Consider the following 21,135-nt stretch of genomic DNA (forward strand, 5'->3'; position numbering starts at 1 on the left):
GGCAGGCTGACCTCAAGGGGACAGCTGCGGCTGACATCCTCTCACTTTTCTCAGAGGTGCCAGTTAATCTCTTCCATAATGCCATCTCGGACTGACTTCCTGGCAGTGACTCGGGGATGAGACACAGAAAGAGCTGGTGACCTTTGGTGACCCCCCAGACGCCCTTCTGCACGTTTCCCAAGAGCTGTGGTATTAACCTTGTTAACCTGGTCCAAATCCAACGGGGGCGCTCACTTTCTCCACGGGTCCCCTCCTTCTGTGCCCTCAACTCGACACATTCCTCTCCGCTTGCCCTTCTGAAAAATTAATGTGACGCATTGGTAATAGAGAACCACTCTCTCTGCGCAACCCCTGGCCCAGAGATGTGATTTGGCACTTGGGGCACTGTCTCTTGGAGGTCTGTTACGATCGAGGGCAAACTGGCTTTATAAGGTGAAGGAGGCGTGCTTTTATGACTCTGTTATTAACTGCATTGCTCTCTTTTACCATGATCAAAGACTTACAGCGACCTCCGCTGGGACCCCTGAACTCAGAGGTTAACAAGCAAGCAAACACCCCCGCCCCCCGACAAACAAAGAGTTTACTTCTTGAGAAAAACGCAATCAGAGAGGCGTGAGTAGGAAGCTCCAGGTTGCTGAAGAATAACAGAACCGTGGAAAAGAAAATGCATGTCGGAGATAAACAATGGCCGCGGATGACATTTAGAGACTAGATTGAAAAGACAAGGGAAAGAGAAGCCATGTTACCAAAGAGATAGGAAGTGTGTGGGTCTCTACATATGGGAAATGTGAGAAGTTTGGCCCATGACTCCTGGGGGGTAATAAGAGAACAAAGAAACACAAATGTGTTAGTCTGGGTACTTTAGAGAAACAAATCCACAGAAACTCATGTGTAAGAGAGAGTTTTATATAAAGGTTACATGTGTATCAAGAAAACATCCCAACCCAGTGCTGCCCATGCCCACAAGTCCAACATTAGCCCATATGTCCAACACCAGTCCACAAAGTCCTCCTCCATCTCACAAAACACACAAAATGATGCCGACTGCAGGAGGAAAGCCAAGTCAGTGAATGTGTAAGCATCTCAGTGCTGGCAGGGGTCTCCACACGGCTGCTCCACCACCCAGGGCTGCATCGGGGTAGGTCCATGTGGCTTCTCCTCAGGGAAGTCTTGCAGGAAGTGAGCCTTGCAAGCTGAAGCAGGGAACTGCTAAGGCAGCTGCACCCTGGTCTGACCATCATAAAGCAAGAGAGCAGAGAACTCAAAAGATGAAGCTCACCAAGCCATTTATCCCTCTGCCCTTCAATTAACCTCACATGTGTTTATCGGCCAGGTTGGCACAATAAACTAAGTACCTCCACAAAGAAATCCCCAATCTTGCGTATGGCAGAGGCGGGCATTTGGGAAGAGGAAAAATACTGCTACATGGAACGACAAAGGGCACAGGTGTGCATTCTGCAGACAGTTGGTACCATCACTTGAAACACCCATTTGGAATTGATGTCTTTGGGGTTTTCATGATAGATGGATTCAAAAATTAATTTAAGATAGAGTCTGATCAACTTTAATAATGCAGCATAGATTTCAGGGATATTGGTTAATTTGTCTAAAAGTAATCACCGGCACCATTTTTACTTTAAGGAGAACCTCTTGCAAGGGACCAAGACAGCACAGAGACACGGACACATCATCCAGATGAGGGAGGCCATTAGCATGAGGTCAAATGGCATCGGAGGCTTCACTGTCGGATCCTAGTAAAGGAGGCATGGAACAAAGGGAACTGTTGCAGATCGTTACATCACAGTTACAGCTGGGACAACAGACACAGGAAAAGGCCCTGATTGGAACACGTCTATGATGTTGGATGAAAGAGTTTCAAGACTGGTCCCAGGCCTTCTGACCAAGGCAGTCAGGGTGAGACTGAGAGGGCATGACTCATGACAATGCCACTCCCTGTGCTGTCTCCTGGAGCTCTGGTGGTGGTATTGTTACGAGTTGGGATGAAATCCACAAGGTCAGCAGTTCGAAACCACCAGCCATCCTGGGAGAAAGACGAGCTTACTACTTCCATAAACAGTCACAATCTCGGATACCCACAGGGGCAGTTCTACCCTGTCCAGTAGGGTCCCTATGAGTTGCATTGACCTGATGACAGTGAACATGTTGGTCTTCATCTAGGGCACACCCTCAGAGGCAAATCCCTAAGAGACACTGCCCCTCCCTGGGCTGACTAGGGGAGTAGAGGTAATCCACTCTTCAATGCCCTGGCACTCTCTCTAAGGGTGAGGTTATCTATAACCTTGTTCATTAAGAGGCCTGGTGGCCTATTGGTTACACGTTGGGTTTCAAGGTCAGCAGTCCAAAGCCACCGGCTGCTCGGTGAGAGAACAATGGGGCTTTATACTCACATAAAGAGTTACCGTCTTCAGTACAGGCAAGCTCTCCCTCTGCCACGTGCCTGTCACTGAATGCGGGCAATGTTGTGGGGACATTTGTGGGTTGCAGTTTCCACGATTAACACCTTTAGAAACTTCTCACAAGAGTTTGACAAACAAGCAAGTTGTTCACAGTTGTGTTAGTGGGGTATTGTTAGAGATTATTGTATATTTGAAACAAAGGTGAAAAATACCCTATAAGAACATACGGACTTTCAAATTGGAGATATCATTCAGCCATTGCATAAAAGAACCCCCCCAAAACCCTCACTGTCATTGAGTCAATTTTGACTCGAGTGGCAAATGTGTTGCATGTTGAGTATAACTGGAAGGTCATCAGTTCGAATCCACCAGCCACTGCATGGGAGAAAGATAAGACTTTCTACTCCTGTAAAGAGTCACAGGCTCAGGAAATCAGGGGACAGTTCTACCTTATTCCACGGGGTCACTATGAGATTATTGACTGGTATAAATACAATTATGTTTCCATCTTGTTTAGGAAAACACTTGTTTACCTACATTTCTAAATTTAAGTGTAAGAGATAACATCACCAGTATCTCTATTGTTCCTTTTATTTGTTCCCTTTGTTTAGTAACTCTCTTTCCCAATCCCATCAAAGCTTAGAAAAAGTCCTTGGAGTGAGGAGTGGAGACCAAAGCCCATCTGTAGGCAATTGGACATCCCCTTACAGAAGGGTCTCAGGGAGGAGACCAGCCAGTCAGGGTACAGTATAGTACCGTTGAAACATATAACTTTCCTCTAGTTCTTTAATGCTTCCTCCTCCCCAGCCACTATCTGACACCAATTCTACCTTATAAATCTGGTTTGACCAGAGCATATACACAGGTACAGATAAGAGCTGGAAACACAGGGAACCTAAGACAGATAAACCCCTCAGGACCAATATTGAGAGTATCAAAACCAGGAGGGGAAGGGGAGGGGTGGGGGAGAAAAGGGGAACCGATCACAATGATCTACCTATAAACCCCTCCCAGGGGGCCAGACAACAGAAAACTGGGTGAAGGGAAACATCGGTCAGTGTAAGATATGAAAAAATAATAACAATTTATACATTATCAAGGGTTCATGAGAGAGGAAGGGTTGGGGAGCGAGGGGAAAACATGAGACGCTGATACCAAGGGCTCAAGTAGAAAGAAAATGTTTTGAAATTGATGGTGGCAACATACGTATAAATGTGCTTGGCACAATGGATGGATGGACGGATTGTGATAAAAGTTGTATGAGCACTGAATAAAATAATTTTAAAAAAAGAGTTAGATTCGGAAACTCACAGGAGCAGTTCTACCCGGTCCTGAAGGTCACTCTGAGTGCACATCAACTCTCTGGCAGTAAGTTTGAGTTGGTTTTGGGTTGTGATCCAAAATATTTCAATGGAGGCTACATCTACGTGGGGACTTGACAAATGGGTTTTGGGTTTTCCCTGGCAACCATACCTTTCTGGCGTTTAAGTTCTAATACAATTCCCCCTCTGATCATGGGTTATTATTAATAAGTCTTTGATCACACAGGCCACCATCGGCACTATTTTATGCCTACCTGGAATGCGGGAAGCAAGTCAGCTTCAGGATAACAGTTTTTGTCCATTAATGAAATGGAGCATGTTTCCCTGTGTTGATAGATTCCTTTTTCATCCTTTAGCACAGTGGCATTCTCTACATTTTGAGCTGGGACCTTCTAAATGCCTTTATCTCAGTGCCATTATCATCCAATCGATGAGAGCGAGGGCAATAAGCTTGTCCCCTTGAACCCAGAAAACAAAACCGACCAACCCTCCAGCTAGGACCTGTAGACTCATCTCCCCAACCTGGCGGGGCAGCTTTGCCCTGTGCCCCTGACTGTAAACTTGGGCCAACAATTGGACAAGGCAACAGTTGCCAACACTTTCTGGCTATCTAGGCGCTACGACCCATGTTATGAGCTCCTCAGGGGGTGAAACTTTACTGAAAAGAGCCGCGCAGTCCCATGGGAGATGGTGCAGACACTAGCTCTGCCCTTTGTTTTTTACAGCCACTCAATATTGTCGCTGCCTGGTCTGGGTGAGTTTCTGGAAATTTTCCCTTATCCACATCTCTATCTCCTTCAGACAGGTTGATGTCCTTTGCTGCTTCCACGTGAGAGAGTAACCAACACCCTGATGATGTTCGTCAAGGAACGTATGGGGCTATCAGACAACCAGCCTACCAACATAACAATGTTTATTAAAGCCAGAAACTTAATTGTTGGGAGATCAAAGAAATGCTATTTCTTTTAGTACAAAATTAAAAATAAACCTGGCAGCATGCAGGTATTTTCTTCTCTCTCTGCTAGAAATGGGTTCATCTGGCAACTGGACTATTGTATTAGAAAAGGTGTTCTCTTAAAAACCACCTGGGCTGGCGCCGGCTGCTTGATGCGGTCTAAGTCAGCCATCCACGACAATAAAAATCAGCTTTATTTTTGTCTCACATGCACAGAACAATCTAATCTCTAAATTAATGTCAAAGTGAACGGTGCCTCCACTCCGAGTGAAGGATGCCCGCCCTGTACCACTGTGTAAACACGGCTCGATTGCTATGAGAATTAAATATGGATCAACAAAATCAATAGTTAATTGTGTAACGCAGGGTCTCACATTTCAAGTCTCATCTGTAAGGAAGGTCCCGGGGATGTTTGCTTTTGATTTTCTAAGAATATTATTTAAAAGATTTCTGTCAGGCGCAAGAGTTCACAGGGCCCTGCCACTATTTCCATAAGTTATTGGGCTCCGGAGCAGTCAAGGTCATATTGATCGTCCAGCCTCTCCTGTTTTCCCTTTCAAATGCAGTGTCTTATCAGTCAAACTCCCTCATGCTTGAACTTTGGCTAAGCAAACTTTATTGCAGAAATAACACAACACCATAAGTCCCTCCCTAGCCATCCTGGGACACATGATCTGTGTTACAAGCTCCCCTTCGGTACGTCAGGGGACCCCGAGGTAAAATGCTTGGCTGTTAACCAGATGGTCGGTTGGAGGTTGGAGGCTACTCAGAGGAGGCTTGGAAGAAAGGTCTGGTGATCTCCTCCCCTGAATCAGCCACTGCAAACCCTACTGTGACACTCATGGGGCTGTTCTGGGTCAGAGGAGACTTGAGGGCAACTGGTTTGGGTACATCACAGTGTTATCCATTGGGGTTAGGGGGTATCCCCTGTGCCAGCCCCAGCCCATTAAAATCCACAGCGGTGACAAAGGTGGATTCAGTGTGACATGCAAAAGCACGGGTGTCGGTGGAGGAGTCTAACATTTCTAAGGGAACAGGGGTAGGGGTGTGGGTTGAATGGAACCTAAAGAAATTCTTCGACTAATTAGCCCAACTAGATGACAGAGGAAGGAGGGCAGTTAGTTTCCTTTGCAAAGCGCGTAGAAGCACAGGGCTTCCAGAAGACCACGGAGGGAACAGACAGACCGCCTTGACCCATGCTAGAGTACAGGGCAGCTAAAAATGGAATGTGTGCACTTCCTTTCCCTGTAAAGTGTAACCTTTCCTACAGTAAGCGAAGCCTTGCGCTCACTTACCTATTGTTAGACGCCTTCATCCATTTGGGGCTGAAGGCAAAGTAGCTCTTGAACGAGGGAATCACTTTTCTCTTGCCAGCTGTTCCAGAAAGGCCCTGATTATCTTGCTGTAGCAGACCATGACCTTCTCCTAGGAGGCCTAGCAAACGCTCCAGACAAATAACGAGAAGGTCTCTTTCTCTGGCCTCCAGGCAAGGTGTTTGTGAACGTCCGTCCCAGGATGGGCAGCAGCCTAGCTGGGTGAACGGGTGCCCTGCCTGTGTCTGTGTGACCAGCGGGGCCCAGCCACAGGACGTCCTTGCAGGGCACGTGAGGGTGACGGGAATCCCTTCCCCTCGTACTGCTGGAACAGACGCTTCTCTGGTGGCAGGCAGAATGCTCTGTAAACCTCTTGACGCAGGAGACAGTTATCCACAGAGAAGGAAGCTCCGATCATTACCACCTACCAAACAATCTAGAAAACATGGGTCTGAGGCAGCAGGGCCAGGAGTTACAATCAGGCTAAAAGCAGCCCGGCTTCTCTCTCCTTTTCCCCTAGGGCAGTGGTTCTCCACCTTTCTTGGAGGTGCTACTCATATACCCTTGACCGAAGGACGGTCTTCTTTCTATCCGGGAAGGTCGTCCTCTTCAACCGAGCGCACAGCTTCGGGAGGGACGCATATGGAGCAGTGAGGGAGGAGGGGGACACCCGCCTAGCCAGCCAGATCAGCCGAATCAACCCTGGCGATCAATGGGGTGACAGATGTCGCAGCCAGATCGCCCTCACATCCGGTTCTCAACCTTCCTCATGCCACAACCCTTTAATACAATTCCTCGTGTGGTGGTGACCCCCAACCATACAATTAATTTCATTGCTACTTCACCACTGTCATTTTGCTATTGTTATAAATCATCATGCAAATATCTGTAGGCAGGATGTATTTTCATTGTTACAAATTGAACACTATTAAAGTATAGTGATTAATCACGAAAACAATACATAATTACAGATTGTGAAATATTTATGCTAAGGACAAATAAATGAAATAAATAAATACATTTTGTCTTGAAGCATGGTGTACCATGGGCGAACCGTCTTCATGCTGGGTATTTGTATGTGAGTGTATCTGCCAATGGTTGCAAGCAACGCCTGTGAAAGGGTCATTCGACACCCCCCCTTTGGGGGTCGCGACCCACCGGTTGAGAACTGCTGCCCTAGGGCAACACCACTCAGCGGGAGGACCCATTGCTTAAGGCAGAACTGCTGCACAGGGTTTCTGAGGCTCTGAACCTGGATGGAGGAAGACTGCCTCATCCTTCTCCTATGGAGCCGCTGGTGGGTTTGAACAGCTGACCGCCTAACTGGCTAGGGCCAGGGAGAAAGTACAGCTTTGCACTACAGGCAAAAAGATGCAGCTGACATGGCAACCTCTCCAGGACTCCCGCACGTTACGGCTGCGCAGGACAATGGAACCAGCTTCTCAGTGCATCCTTCCCGGGCTCTCGTGCTCAGGGAGAGCTGAAGACCGACGTCACCTTGATGAACAGGAGCAAGCGCTTCCCTTCCTCGGGCCTTCCAGACTCCTGGTCCTTAATGAAGCACCGCTCTTTCCCCACAGCTGGGGGAGAGTGGCCTGCTTCCAGGCTGGAGGAAGAGAATGCATCCCTGACAGGGCACAGGAGTCGGTATTAGAAGGGAGGCGTCGGGTTTCCAAGGCTGTACATCTTCACAGGAGCCAAAATCCTCGTCTTCTTTGCCCAGACGGGCTTCACGGTGAGCAGCCCAACACCTAAGTCACCTGGGCTTCTTGTTAGCGGGACAGCGACGGCTTACAGCATTTCTGTGGTATGTGCTGTTGCTTTGGGAGACATGTGAGGTTTTCCACTTCCACAGAGTCAGTCTTGGGAACCGCAGGGACAGTCCTACTCTACCTCATGGGGCTGCTCTGGGTCCCTATCCATCCATGGCAGTGCGTTTGTGTTGGCTGGTTTTGCTGCTGCTCTGCCCAACTCACTGCCATCAAGTCCACCCTGACCCACAGCCGCCCGACAGGACACGGGAGAACGGTCCCCGGGTTTCTGAGACTGCACCTCTTTCCATGCCTGGAAAGCCTCGTCTTTCTCAGGTGGTGCAACTGGTGGTTTTGAACTGCTGGTCTTTTGTTAGCAAGGCAACGAGTAACCACTAAGCCACCAGAGCTCCACACACGTCACTGAAGAAGGTAAATATTAAAAACCAAACTGTCTTCAACCCGTGGCACCCTCTTGTTGCCAGAGTGAACTATGCTCCATAGAGCTTTTGATGGCTGATGGTTGGAAGCAGATAGTCAGGTGTGGAGCCTCTGTCTGAACATGAACCTCCAACCTTTAAGGAAACAGCTAAATATATTAAATTTATGCAGCGCACAGGTACCTATTTACAGGCACTCTTGATTGCCCAATTTAACCCATCTGGGATAGAGGGAGGCCAAATGCTTGGCCTGAGACCACACAGGTGGGGTAACCAGGCAGCAGAAGAGTCTAAACCAGGGGTCAATAAACTTTTTAAACAGGGAGCCAGTTCACGGTCCCTCAGACGCGTTGGAGGACCGGACTATCTATCTATCTATCTATCTATCTATCTATCTATCTATCTATCTATCTATCTATCTATCTATCTATCTATCTATCTATCTATTTAAAAATTATGAACAAATTCCTATGCACACTGCACATATTTTGAAGTAAAAAAACAAATAGAGCAAAAACACCCGGCAGGCTGGATAAATGTCCTTGGCGGGCCATAGTTTGAGGACCCCTGGTCTAAACCCTGGGAGACCATACAGCAGGCCTGGGGACTCAGGGCCACAGTGGATTACTGTCTTGCAGAAATGGGGGCCCAGTTCTTCTGATTCCTCAGGAAAACAGTATCAGAAATTTGTCTGTGGCATCTCCCAATGGGTCAATATTTTTTAAAGTATTTTTAAAACCAATGTGCGGGTGGGACAAAACCTTTTCGTAATTGCGTAGTTAACAGTTTTTCCAAATGACAACCGATCACAGTTTAGTGAGATCTCCGGAGGGGGCTGCTGGAGGCTTCTGCTCAGGACAGTAGCTCCGTATGCTACACACCCCAGGCCAGTGCATTAAAACAGACCCGAAATGCCCAGTGAGGGTTCCTAACCTCCACCTCCACTCAGAAAGCAAAGCAAGAATGATGATGGCATTCTCTGAGCATTGAGAATAGTGGGTGCACTCACCCCCACTGCACCTAGTTTCTTCATTCAGAGGCACACGCTAGATCAGCGGTTCTCAACCTTGGGTCTCGACCCCTTTGGGGGGGTCCAACAACCCTTTCACAGGGGTTGCCTAAGACCATCGGACCACATATTTCTGATGGTCTTAGGAACTGAGACACCGCTCCTCTATCCGTCTCCAGGTGGGTCCGCCCACATGCAGCTACGCCCACATCCAAGTACCCGGCGTGAAGACTGTTACCCATGCTACACCATGCTTCCAGACAAATAAATAGTTCACAATATATAATTACATATTGTCTTTGTGATTAATCCCTATGCTTTAATTATGTTCACTTTGTAACAATGAAAATACATCCTGCCTATCAGATATTTACATGATGATTCCTAACAGTAGCAAAATGACAGTGATGAAGTAGCAACGGAAATTATTTTATGGTTGGGGGGGGTCCCCACCACATGAGGAACTGTATGAAAAGGTCGCGGCATGAGGATGGTTGAGAACCACTGCTCTAGGCCTACACACTTCTGCATAGTCTTCCCAAAGAACCCTGCACTCTCCCGTTTACAGCACGTCACAAAAAAGAAGTCCGCAAGGGCAAGCCCCGCGCTGCGAGGTGCTCAGGAAGGTTTCCCAACGAAATTCCGAAATTCCCGAAGGACAGCCTCTTGTGCTGGCCGAGTGAGTGAGCAGGAGCAGGGACACGGGTGTGATGTCGGGTGGTGTTGGGGAAGGGATTCCTTGGGTTTCTTTGCTGGCTTTCTCCACACCAAAGCAGTTTACCATTTTATTAAAGCGTCTTCCTAGTAGCCTCTATGGCTGTCCTACTTGCTTCAAGAACATCTATCAAGATCACCCCTTGGGAATTCCCTAAAACAGTCTCCATAGCCTTGAATGCCTCCTTGGGGCCTTACCAATCATCTTCAAAAAGCTGATGCATCATAAGCAAATGTGAAGAAAGCTGATGGTGCCTAGCTGTCAAAAGATATAGTGTCTGGGGTCTTAAAGGCTTGAAGGTAAACAAGCGGCCATCTAGCTCAGAAGCAACAAAGCCCACATGGAAGAAGCACACCAGCCTGTGGAATCATGAGGTGTCGAAGGGATCAGGTATCAGGCATCATCAGAACAAAAAAATCATATCATTGTGAATGAGGGAGGGAGTGTGGAGTGAAGACCCAAAGCCCATTTGTAGGGCACTGGACATTCCCTTACAGAAGAGTCTCAGGGAGGAGATGAGCCAGTCAGGGTGCAATGTAGCAACGATGAAACATACAACTTTCCTCTAGTTCTTAAGTGCTTCCTCCCCCTCCACTATCATGACCCCAATTCTACCTTACAAATCTGGCTAGACCAGAGGATGTACACTGGTACAGATAGCAACTGGAAACACGGGGAATCCAGGGAGGATGATCCCTTCAGGACCAGTGGTGTGAGTGGCGATACTGGGAGGGTAGAGGGAGAGTGGGTTGAAAAGGGGGAACTGATTACAAAGATCTACATGTGACCTCCTCCCTGGGGGACGGACAACAGAAAAGTGGGTGAACGGGGATGTCAGACAGTACAAGATATGACAAAATAATAATTTATAAATTATCAAGGGTTCATGAGGGAGGGGAAAAAATGAGGAACTGATGCCAGGGGCTTAGGTGGAGAGCAAATGTTTTGAGAATGATGAGGGCAATGAATGTACAAATGTGCTATACACAATTGATGTATGTATGGATTGTGATAAGAGTTGTATGAGCCCCTAATAAAATGCTTTAAATTTAAAAAGGCTGATGCATCTAACAACCGTTGTCTTATGCTGGGCAGCAATCTTGGAAACTTGCTAAGTTCCAGTGGTTTGGGAGGATAGTCACTTGAGCTTTGTTAAAAATTTGGCATTAACTCTGCCATCAGTCATTTTTTTCCCCCACGGCACATTGATTTTTGTTTAAGGCACCCTAATGAGACGAGGCCAAGTATGCTACCGAGAGCACCTGTCAGCTGCCACGGATGTTCTGTTTGGAATAAACCCATTAATGTATAACCTGGGACCCAAGGGGCAATGTCTTGCACCCACTGGTGTGCATCGACCAATCTCGGAAGTTTCCTTTAAACGAGTGTTAAATTACTAGCCAACCAGCCTTAAGTATTCTTGTTGCATTCTGCTAAAGGATTATTTATAATATCAAAACACAATTGCTGCTCCCCACTGGAAAATAGCTAAGAAAACAACAGGCCTGTTAAATTGGACACCCACCCTGCAATGCCATCCCCCGCCCCCCCCCAAGCAGACCTTCAAAGGAGTTGATTTGCTGCTGAGCGTTTGCATTTCTAACCATTTTACTGAATCAGAATCTATAAGTTCTTGGCAGGGGGTGGAACTGGAATGAACCGGTTCAAAGCCTGCATCCACTCTCTCTCCCCACCCGACAAACGTTGCAGAAATTTCACTTTAAGCAAGGTAAAGGTGAATAAATAAGAGTCAGCCCACTTAATGTTTGAATGAGTCTCTCCCTCAGATCCAATGCAGATCCCTTGCTGGGGGCCTACTGGACAGAGAAAGCAGATGCGGTCAGAATGGGAGTAGCGATGAGGGTAGCTCTCAGCACTCAGTGTTGCTCTCCAGAAACTGTAAACGCCTGGAAAACATTGTTCGCTTCCAGGCCATCCTATGATGGGATCGGAACTGAGAATCTAATTAATCTTTGAATGAATTATGGTCCATGAAATAGACTGTCTTCTAATCAAGTTGAAGGGAGCCCCTAACGGAAGATAAAATGAAGAAAACACTGTGAAATTATAAGAGGCTGATGCATTGGGCTTCACCATGAATGATGATTTCAAGGGGGATCATTTTACAATCCATCAAATTCTCGTCCTTTCAAAAATCATGGTTCCTCAAAGTGTGCTGTACATTAATTTTAGAATTTACATATTTATTAAAAATCATATTGAAAACAGCAGGAAGTGAGCGCATTTGAATAATAAAATAACTTGTGCCCCCTGGAAGTGAAAAAAAAAAGAACACAAGAAAAATTAAAAGGTTTTATTATCAGGTAAAAATCATAAAAATTGCTCTCTCAATTTGTTAAATCAAAGCTTTATATTCACCAAAGGCATTGACAGAGCATTAAAAATAATCTCTCAAATCAAAATTTTGCAGGGGGAGGGGACGGAGTAAGTCCAGAGCACTTAAATGCCGCAGGCAGACAGAGGGAGCCAAGGACAGTGATGTTTATGTCTGTGGGCATGTTTGAGGAGTCCTGCAATCACCTGGGGGTGGGGGGATGTTCAGAGAAGGGTGCAGATAGGAAACCCAGTGGTGCGGATTCCTGGTGGAGGGCACTGGCCTTTATTTTAAAAACCTCTGTTCAAAAAGATCCTTGAACTGTCAATTCTAAGAGCCTCTGAAGGAATTCCTGCCCCAACTGTCTTATACAAAACATGCCTACAGAACTCTCAGATTCAGAACATTTCGGTACCGAACACCCCAGATGTTGACATTAGTTTCCACTGTCCCAGGACCTGGGTTGACTTACTCCAGGGCAATCGGGGCGGTAACAGGAAGGGCATGGGGTTGTCACTAGAGGGAAGTGCCACACGACATATGGGCAACTGCAACCATTCCCTGTAGCTTAACTTCAGCATGCACCAGGCCCTCAGATGTGCAACGGCTGGCTGTGTCCCCAGAAAGACGAGCTGCTCAGAGGGCACAGAGCTGGTGTGATCACCGTGTGCAGTCAATGCTGTATCAGAGACTCCAAGGCTGTGCTCTTCCATTTCTAGAGTGAGAAGGGAGAATGTTTCTAGGGGGAATCCTGACAGGTGGTTGTCTCCATGAACGTAAGAAAACAGTCCAAGTTCCAGAAGGAGAGGGATTTGATTCGCCCTGCAGTGGGGAGCCACAGATCATTAGCTTCAAGCAGCCAAGGCAAATACCTGGTACCTCTGTAGCAACTTCCCCCTCCCATGCCCATTCCAGTCACTGCTGATAAATCTTTGGCATTCCTCCTCACCCTGGAACAGAACTCAGACGCTCAGCACAGTAATTCAGGCAATCTACCAATTAGATAATCATGGGCATTTGAGTTTAAGGTTATTTGGCATTCCTGTTTAGCATTTGCATTTATAGATCAGCGTTCTAGTTATATACAGTGAACCCTCGTTTATCGCGGTTAATCGGTTCTAGACCCTACCGTGATAAATGAAATTCCGCGAAGTAGGATTCCTTATTAGTAAATCAAATATTTTCGTAGTTAGAGCATAGAGGACATGAACAAACACCCTTTAGTCACCATTACACTCGTATTACCCAATTTATTAAACGAAAAAGGGAAAATACAGTAAAACATTTTGGACGTTACAATGATCATTTATTATATTATTTATGGCATCAAACGTGTACAGTATGAGCCAATCAGTGGCAGTCATGACAGAGCATGCGCCGTTATGCAAAAACCGCGATAGAGTGAAGCCGCGGAAGTCGAAGCGCGAAGTGGCGAGGGTTCACTGTATATATAACTGGGTAGTAACATGTTTTAGCACATGTGGCTAATATGAGATCTGTCCATGGAGGCCTCGGATCTGGAAACTTGAAGTCATATTTCACTCATCTTTTCCTCATTCCCCGCATCCACTAGTCAGCTAAGCTATCACTTTGTTCTGAGAGGAAGCCCTCTCACTCTGTTATCATCGATAATCACACTTCTCCGGCTTCCTTTCTCGTCCTTATTGGGAGCGGTCAAGCAAGAGCAGGCCCTGGCAGCAGTGTAGGAGACAGGAGGAAGAGAGAAAATAGGGCATTTCTTCCATTGGTCCCTGCCATGGCCCTGGTAGCAGCGGCTGCTCCTCTCTGGTTGCACAGTCTGCCAGCTAAACTTCCACCCCGCGGTTCCAGCTCGGATTAGAGGGCCCGGCTTCTGGGCTCTAAGTCACTTTATGCCATTGACCCTCCATCGGTAGGCAGTTTGTGACTTCCTGCTTCTACTAAGCTCTGGACGTCATGACTGTCCCCTTCTAGCTTCTCAGCTCTTCCAGGACCTAACCAAGCAATTCTCTGTATTCAATTCCCTTTATGAAAATACCTAGAGGGGGTCGGGGTGGGGGGGGGGCGAGTAGGGCAAAAACATGAGGAGCTGATACCAAGGGCTCAAGGAGAAAGAAAATGTTTTGAAAATGATGATGGCAACATATGTACAAATGCACTTGACCATGTATGTATGGATTGTGATATGAGCTGTATGAGCCCCAAATAAAATGATTTTTTAAAAAATACCTAGAGTGCCCTCCATTCCTCCTGGACCTAGTTGATACTATCAGTAAATTCTATTAGTTCTACTTTCAAAACATATCCTAAAATGAAATTACTCATCACCATTTCTCTTCCTGCTAATATTTTAGGCCAAACTACCACAATGGTTTCCCAACTGGTCCCAGTATATATATCCACTCTCAACTTGGTAAACCCTGTGCTTTATACAGCAGTCACGGTAGTCCTTTGATGCTAGAAATCAGAGTGTATCACGTACCTAGTCGAACTCCTCCAATAGGGTTCCTCTTTCTAACAATGAAACCTAAAGTTCTCACTACTGCCTATGAAGTCTTAAGTGATGTGGCTCGTGCTTTCCTCTCCATCCTAATTTCCTTCCTATCTATCAGCCCGCTCCAGTCATAATGGTTTTGGGACACATAAAGCATACTCTTATTTCAGGGCTCTTTTACTGCTAATATTTCACTTCATTCAAACCACTGCTGAAGTGTCTCTTCCGACAGAGCTCCCTGGTCATCCTCTCTAAAAAGTACCTTGGTATTTCCCATCCACTCCCAAGACTTGACTTATGATAACATAGATCACCACCTGATAGTATAATACATTGTTTGTTTATACATTGTTAGCTTGCTCGGCACAGTGTCTGGCATGTTGCCTATTAAACAGTATAAATTCTATAAATAAGTATTCTTAAACCAATGAATAAGGAATAAGGAACCTATATCAAAGTCTGAAAAACCAAGTGGCACCAAGAAATAATTACTTTTATGATGAGAATACAAATAAACATACAATGAACTTCCAAATTAAAACCACAAACAGGTACAAATTGGAAAGCAACTCCACGTCAGGAGTTGCTTGTAGCTCCGACACTAGCCAAGTCGGTGCTGCGGACTGTGATCAGAAACAAAGTCCTGAAGAGACCCTCTTCCCTTCCTGCAGCCTTACATTCCTCCTTCTCAGCTATGGCTCCTCCGTACCTAGGTTTAGGAGACCTGCAAGTAATGGGAATCTAGTTTGAATACCATACATGTCAGAAGGGACCAGAGTGATTGTGGATTTATCTTTTTGTTTGCATGTTTAATTACAGGAGGTAGAAAAATATATCTGGGATGCCTAGGTTTATTTGTCTAACACCCACTTCTTTTTTTTTCTTTCTTTTATGCAGTCGAGTTTCCCACATTTGGGGAAATCGCAGGGGTCAGCACATCCGGAGTGCAATGGATAAGCCTCGCCCTGGGAAAACCACCTTCGTGATCATGGTATCTCCCCTGCCAGGTCAGGACAACACCCACTTCTTTTGGCCAGGAGCGACAGCTAGCAATGCCCAATTTTTTAAGAGCAATGAAGTTAATAAATGCCCAAGACATCATAGGTCACAACTGTCGTCCTTACGGTGACCTCAAAATCATGATTAATTCCTCTAAACTACAACCTTTTTGGCAGTACTAGAATGCTCATCATCATGGACATTTTAAGTCAAAATCATGATTAATTCCTCTAGGCTACAACCTTCTTGGCAGTATTAGAATGGACATTTTAAGATATAATTCCAGGTTTTAGACATCCAAACTCATGAAGTCTTTTGTCTGCTGGGATGAAGGAAGATGCGTTTATTTATCTATTTATTGTTCCTTTTCCTTGATCAGACTTCATCATGGGAAGCAGCACATAAAAATATTTAGTCTCATGAGCAGTTAAGACATGTAAATGGTATTACTTCTATAAAATATTTACTTTTAAACCTCATTTGAAAAGGAGAAATGACCAGGAAATGAGGGTCTGTGCAGAGAATCGAGAAACACGCGTGTGACAATCCCTGGGAAGTCTCCTTGGACATCTAGATAAACACACTGGCCAGGTTCACGTCCATTGCTCGCCTCACTGCAGGCACAACGGAAAGACTGTAAACATTTCCTTGCAAATGTGCACTTGGCCTAAACTGTCTTAAAAGTTTTAATCCCAAAGTTTTCCTCTCTTTCAAAAGAAATTCGAATTCAATTCCCTTGGAAAACTTCAAAGTGCTGGACGGAGGCCCAGGATTCTACTCTCAGCTAGGATTTCTCCCCACAATATGCTAGGGGAATACACCTGGTGGGTTGTGGGTAAAAATGGCTGAACTTTGCTTGCTTAGGGATCACAACCAAACAGGTGAATTACAGACTTCGTTAAACTCATGCCAACTGAGGTGCCATCTGGCATAAGGAAGAGAGTATGACCCACTCCTCAGCTTTCCTAAAATCAAACCCCAAACCTTTTATTTAGAGTTCCATTGTGTGCCACAAGGAAGATGAATCACACACCACCTTTGCTTCGGGTCAAGGGTGAGCGCAGTCTCCATCCTACGGTTTCCAACTTGGGCCTCCGTGAAGTTATGGACTCCCGGGAGTCACGCCTAGGCTTATGGTGAAGGAAGATACTTCTTTGCAGGGTGGAAAAAGCCATTTGCTCTTTTCTTCACGGGAACGGCAGCATCTCTTTCTTCGAGAGACACCTGGGAGGGCAATGTCAGGGTGGGCAATGCCCGCCTGGGACACGGGGCCTGCTGATCCAGGGGCTGGTCTTGCATTCTTTGTCTGATTCCTGGCCACGCCTCCTACCTTGTGTCCCACAGCCCCTCAATAAGTGACCGTGCATCACACATTCTCAATGGAGCGGTCTCTTTCACGAGGAAAAATGACAGGCTAAATGGTGGTGGTTTCTTGTGATGACCTTTGGTGCAGACAGGAGGAAATGAATCCCGAAAAAGGAAACCTTTGAGATGTCGGGCCTTATAAACTCGTGCTTCTCTTAGAAACAGGACGCAACGATGTCTCTGGCCATGGTTGTCACTTCTACATCTGTCACTCTCATTAATATTTGCATTTTCCCCTTCAGAGTCTTGATAACTTTTATGCACTCTATGGTTTTACATTTTCCCTGATGTGGTGGGCTACATGTTGGGCTGTTCATCACACGGTCAGCAGTTCGAAACCACCGGCCACTCCAGGGTGAGGCTTTCTGTTCCTGTAAAGATTTATAGCCTTGGCAATGCACAGAGGTCGTTACTACGAATCAGAATCCATTTCATGGCAGTTGACTTTGGAGTTCTGAGGACCTCTTATTTGAATGTCTTTTTCAAAAATAATATTTTCTTGCTGAAGGTGAAAGTTGACACCCAAAATAAAAGTTCCCATTTAAAAACACTTTTAAGAAATTGTTCTGGACCCTGTTCACATTCTTCACACCGTCTCAGCAATGCTCATTATGTCCAGTCCTTGTTTAGTTTCTATGAACCTAACGTCACTGCCTCCCCTTCAAATCCTTGCTTTAGGGTGAATGTAAACCAATCAGTCTTATAAGTTGATTATTTAAAGGCTTACTCAAGGGCATTATTTTTCATTTTACCAGCCAATCTATTATTTGAATGAATAGGACAGAACCAAGTTCAAAGGGTTTTGTAGGGTAAGAGTTTTAGGCATTTCTCTCGTCTAGATTGTTCTCAGAAGTCTGGGCTTAGCTTTCAGGGATTTGAGTTTAGCTCTGTATGTTTGTCCCCTTCTAACCTGGCCCTTCCATTGTGTCTAGGGTCAGACTGGATGGTAATCTCATTTCTCTTAATGTTAAAAATGTTTTAAAGTCTTTCATTCAAGAGATGTGTGTATGACTTCCCTAGGTTTCTTGATTTGGTGTTTCTACTGAAGATTAAATATGCATGAAATCCCACACACACCAGCAGTTAACTTTCCTGTCAGTATGCTGGCGTTACCCAACACAAACATAGTCAATCTTGGTTTCTTTCTTTTTGAAAAATGCGACACTCAGTGAAATTAATTGGCAACCCAGTTGATGGTTCATCCGTTTCTTCGGAAGTAGCAAGCTTTGATTTATATGGACACAGTATGGGACAAATCAAATGCATGGCTCTATATGCGAAAATGAGAACCCCGTGGCCTCAGGGAAGGGCATATGGCATGTCTTCTGCTCTGCAGCGACGGGCACAGATTTCTGTTGATTGATCCATTCCATAGAGTCTGGTCCCGCTATGACCATGAGCTCGTAGGGACAAAGGCTTGGTAGCATTGGGACAGCCCCACGGGGAACAAGGAGCCTCCTGCTGGTCTAGTGGTGATGGCCAGGTCAGCAGTTAGAAATCCCCAGCTTTTCCATAGGAGAAAGATGATGGTTTCCACGGTGTACAGAGTGACCCCAGGGGTGGTTTACTCTGTTAGGATGGCTAGAAGTTGGAATCTACCGGATGGCAGGGAGTTCGGTTTGTGGTTGAGAATCTGAAAATAAGGGGCAAACTACTAATTATGCTCAAGACAGTATGGCAGAACGACATATGTGGGTGGGGGGCTTCAAAAAGTTGGTGGAAATATGAAAGTGATAGTAGAGCTTTTCTGTGAACATGTTGAAACCCTCTGTATACCCATGTCTTTTAAATCCGTATACCTTCATGGAGGTAGATGCTATTATACTCATTTAAACCCGCCCCCCCCCCCCCAAGCTCCCTGCTATCCAGCCAATTCTGACTCATAGCAAGCCTGTAGGGCAGGCTAGAAGGGCCCTGTGGCCTTTTGGGACCGTAACTCTTTTCAGCAATGGAAAGCCGCATCTTTCTCCCGCTGGGCTGGTGGTGCTGAATTGCTGACCTCGTGGTCAGCACCCCAACATAACTACGGTGCCTCCAGGGTCCTCTATACTTATCATAGAGGTGGGAGAACCGAGGTTGGGCAAAGGGAAGGAGGTTATGAGAAGAGCTGGTTCTTGGCATCGCCTGTCAAGATGCGCTCCAAAGAGACAGGGCTGGGGGCATGTGTCACCATAACTTACATCCTACTGTGGCAGACTGATGCATGCAAACAGCACAGTATTACTTAGGGACTGTGCCCGTCACCTTTGTACTTCTCTGGTACGCAGAGTGCTGAATCCTTCTAGGGGATGTTACCTATTAGATCAGATGTCCTGTTCGGCAAACCCGTAGGTTTCTCAAGGAATGGCAGTAACCCCCACAAGCAGAAAGAACGATGGCATCATTGTTTTCTTCTGCTCAGCCTTGGCCACCTTTCCAGAGGCTTCCATGGGTCAAGGTCCCATCTGTTCCCCACGTTCTGAAGGAAGCTAAGTATGTGCACGATGACCTTTTTCATTTTGATAGAGTTGATCTGTTTCCCAGACTGTAGGAAACTGGGAAATGATTTTTCATTTAACTAAAAGTGGAGAACCTTTGGGGGAAGCAAAAGAACTCAAGAAATACAGAGAAATCGCTGTTTCCAAGCCAACACGAGAAGAGGTGAGTCTTTTTGGTTTTCAAATTAGTTGTTAGGAAAAAAAATGTTTTTGCTCCCATCAAACTTTCACTTTTCTGTCTTTAAAACAGATTAATCACAGCTGCGGAGGCGCAGTTTTCTGCCTGCTTGTTAAAATGTACGAAATATGAACTGTGGTTTCAAACTTTCATGAGTAAATTGTCATTTTGTGCTTTTTATTAGCCCGTATTTCAAACCTCACTCCTTATTTCTGTGCCGTTTGCTCGGTAAGAGGATGCTAATGGTTACGCAGCCCGTATCTCTGTGTACTGGGAGTCGATTCCGAAAACAAACCAGCTTCCAACCACAATTCCATCTGCGGAGACTGCTGCATCCAGCAGGCTGGGGGTGGGGCTGAGCTGGGGTGCTTTCTGAGATCACATCCTTTGCTGCCTAAAAAGACACAATTTGTTCTTTTTCTTAAAAAACACAAACAAACCATAAATAACACCATTAGAAAGTGGTAAATGGTACTACCCGGTTATCCTTCAAAATAACTCTTCCGAGCACGGAAGGCCATGTACATAGGCAACATGGGGGCGACTGTTGACGGTGTGACTTGGAACAAGTCATACACCATTTCTGAAAGGCCGTTTCCTAGTATGTTGATTGGGGAGTGATACGGGATAGAGGTGCAGCAATGATGTACAGCCTCTAAAGTGTGGTCTCCGGACCAGTACCATGAGCATGGGTGTCATCGAAATGCAAATGCTCAGGCTCCACCCCAGACCTACTGTTTCGGAAACCCAGGGTAGACACCAAACCAAACCAAAAGACGAAAAACCAAACTCCTTGCCATTGATGCCAACGCATGGGGACCCGGTCGGACCGAGCAGAGCTGTTCCTATGGGTGTCTGAGACTGTCAATCTGTGTGGCTGTCGTTGTTGGGTGGTGGTTTGTCAGGGTCAATTCACAGGGACCCGATCTATGTCCAAGGGAACAGAACACGGGCCAGTGCTGGGCCGTCCTCACAGTTGTTCTTACGTTGAGTCCACTGACGCAGCCACCGTGTCGGTCCACCTTGTCAGAGGTCTTCATCGTTTCCGTTGCCCTGCTACTTTACCAAGCACATCCGTCTTTTGGGAAGTCAAAAGCCTTAGTCTTCTCCTGCGGAGCTGCTGTGACTGCAAACTGCTGGCTTACGGCTCACGGCAGCCTGAGCCCAGCACTGTGGGTCATAGCAAGCAGCTACTTAATGCTGACTCACATTCAACCTTCAGAACCACGGCTCTAAAAATGACTAAGAACAGCCCAGTGGGCTGACTTTCCTACATTCCAGAAGCTCAAGAAACACCACGTAATCTTCTTTTATCATGCCTGTTCTACAGAGGAAGAAACGGAAGGACAGAGTCAGATGTTAGTGGGACGGGCAGCCTATCTACAA

The 21,135-nt window shown here is 46.1% G+C and overlaps 1 protein-coding gene and 1 pseudogene across 1 annotated transcript in view; both read right to left on the minus strand.

Annotated features, from left to right (window-relative positions):
- Positions 1-21,135, minus strand: part of NCKAP5 (NCK associated protein 5) — a 734,641-nt gene that overhangs the window by 10,663 nt on the left and 702,843 nt on the right. The window lies entirely within an intron of this gene.
- Positions 15,618-15,745, minus strand: LOC115868629 (annotated as a pseudogene).

The sequence above is a fragment of the Echinops telfairi genome, unplaced genomic scaffold, assembly GCF_000313985.2.
Source record: "Echinops telfairi isolate 266 unplaced genomic scaffold, ASM31398v2 ScPeMD7_15;HRSCAF=58, whole genome shotgun sequence".
Lineage (NCBI taxonomy): Eukaryota > Metazoa > Chordata > Mammalia > Afrosoricida > Tenrecidae > Echinops > Echinops telfairi.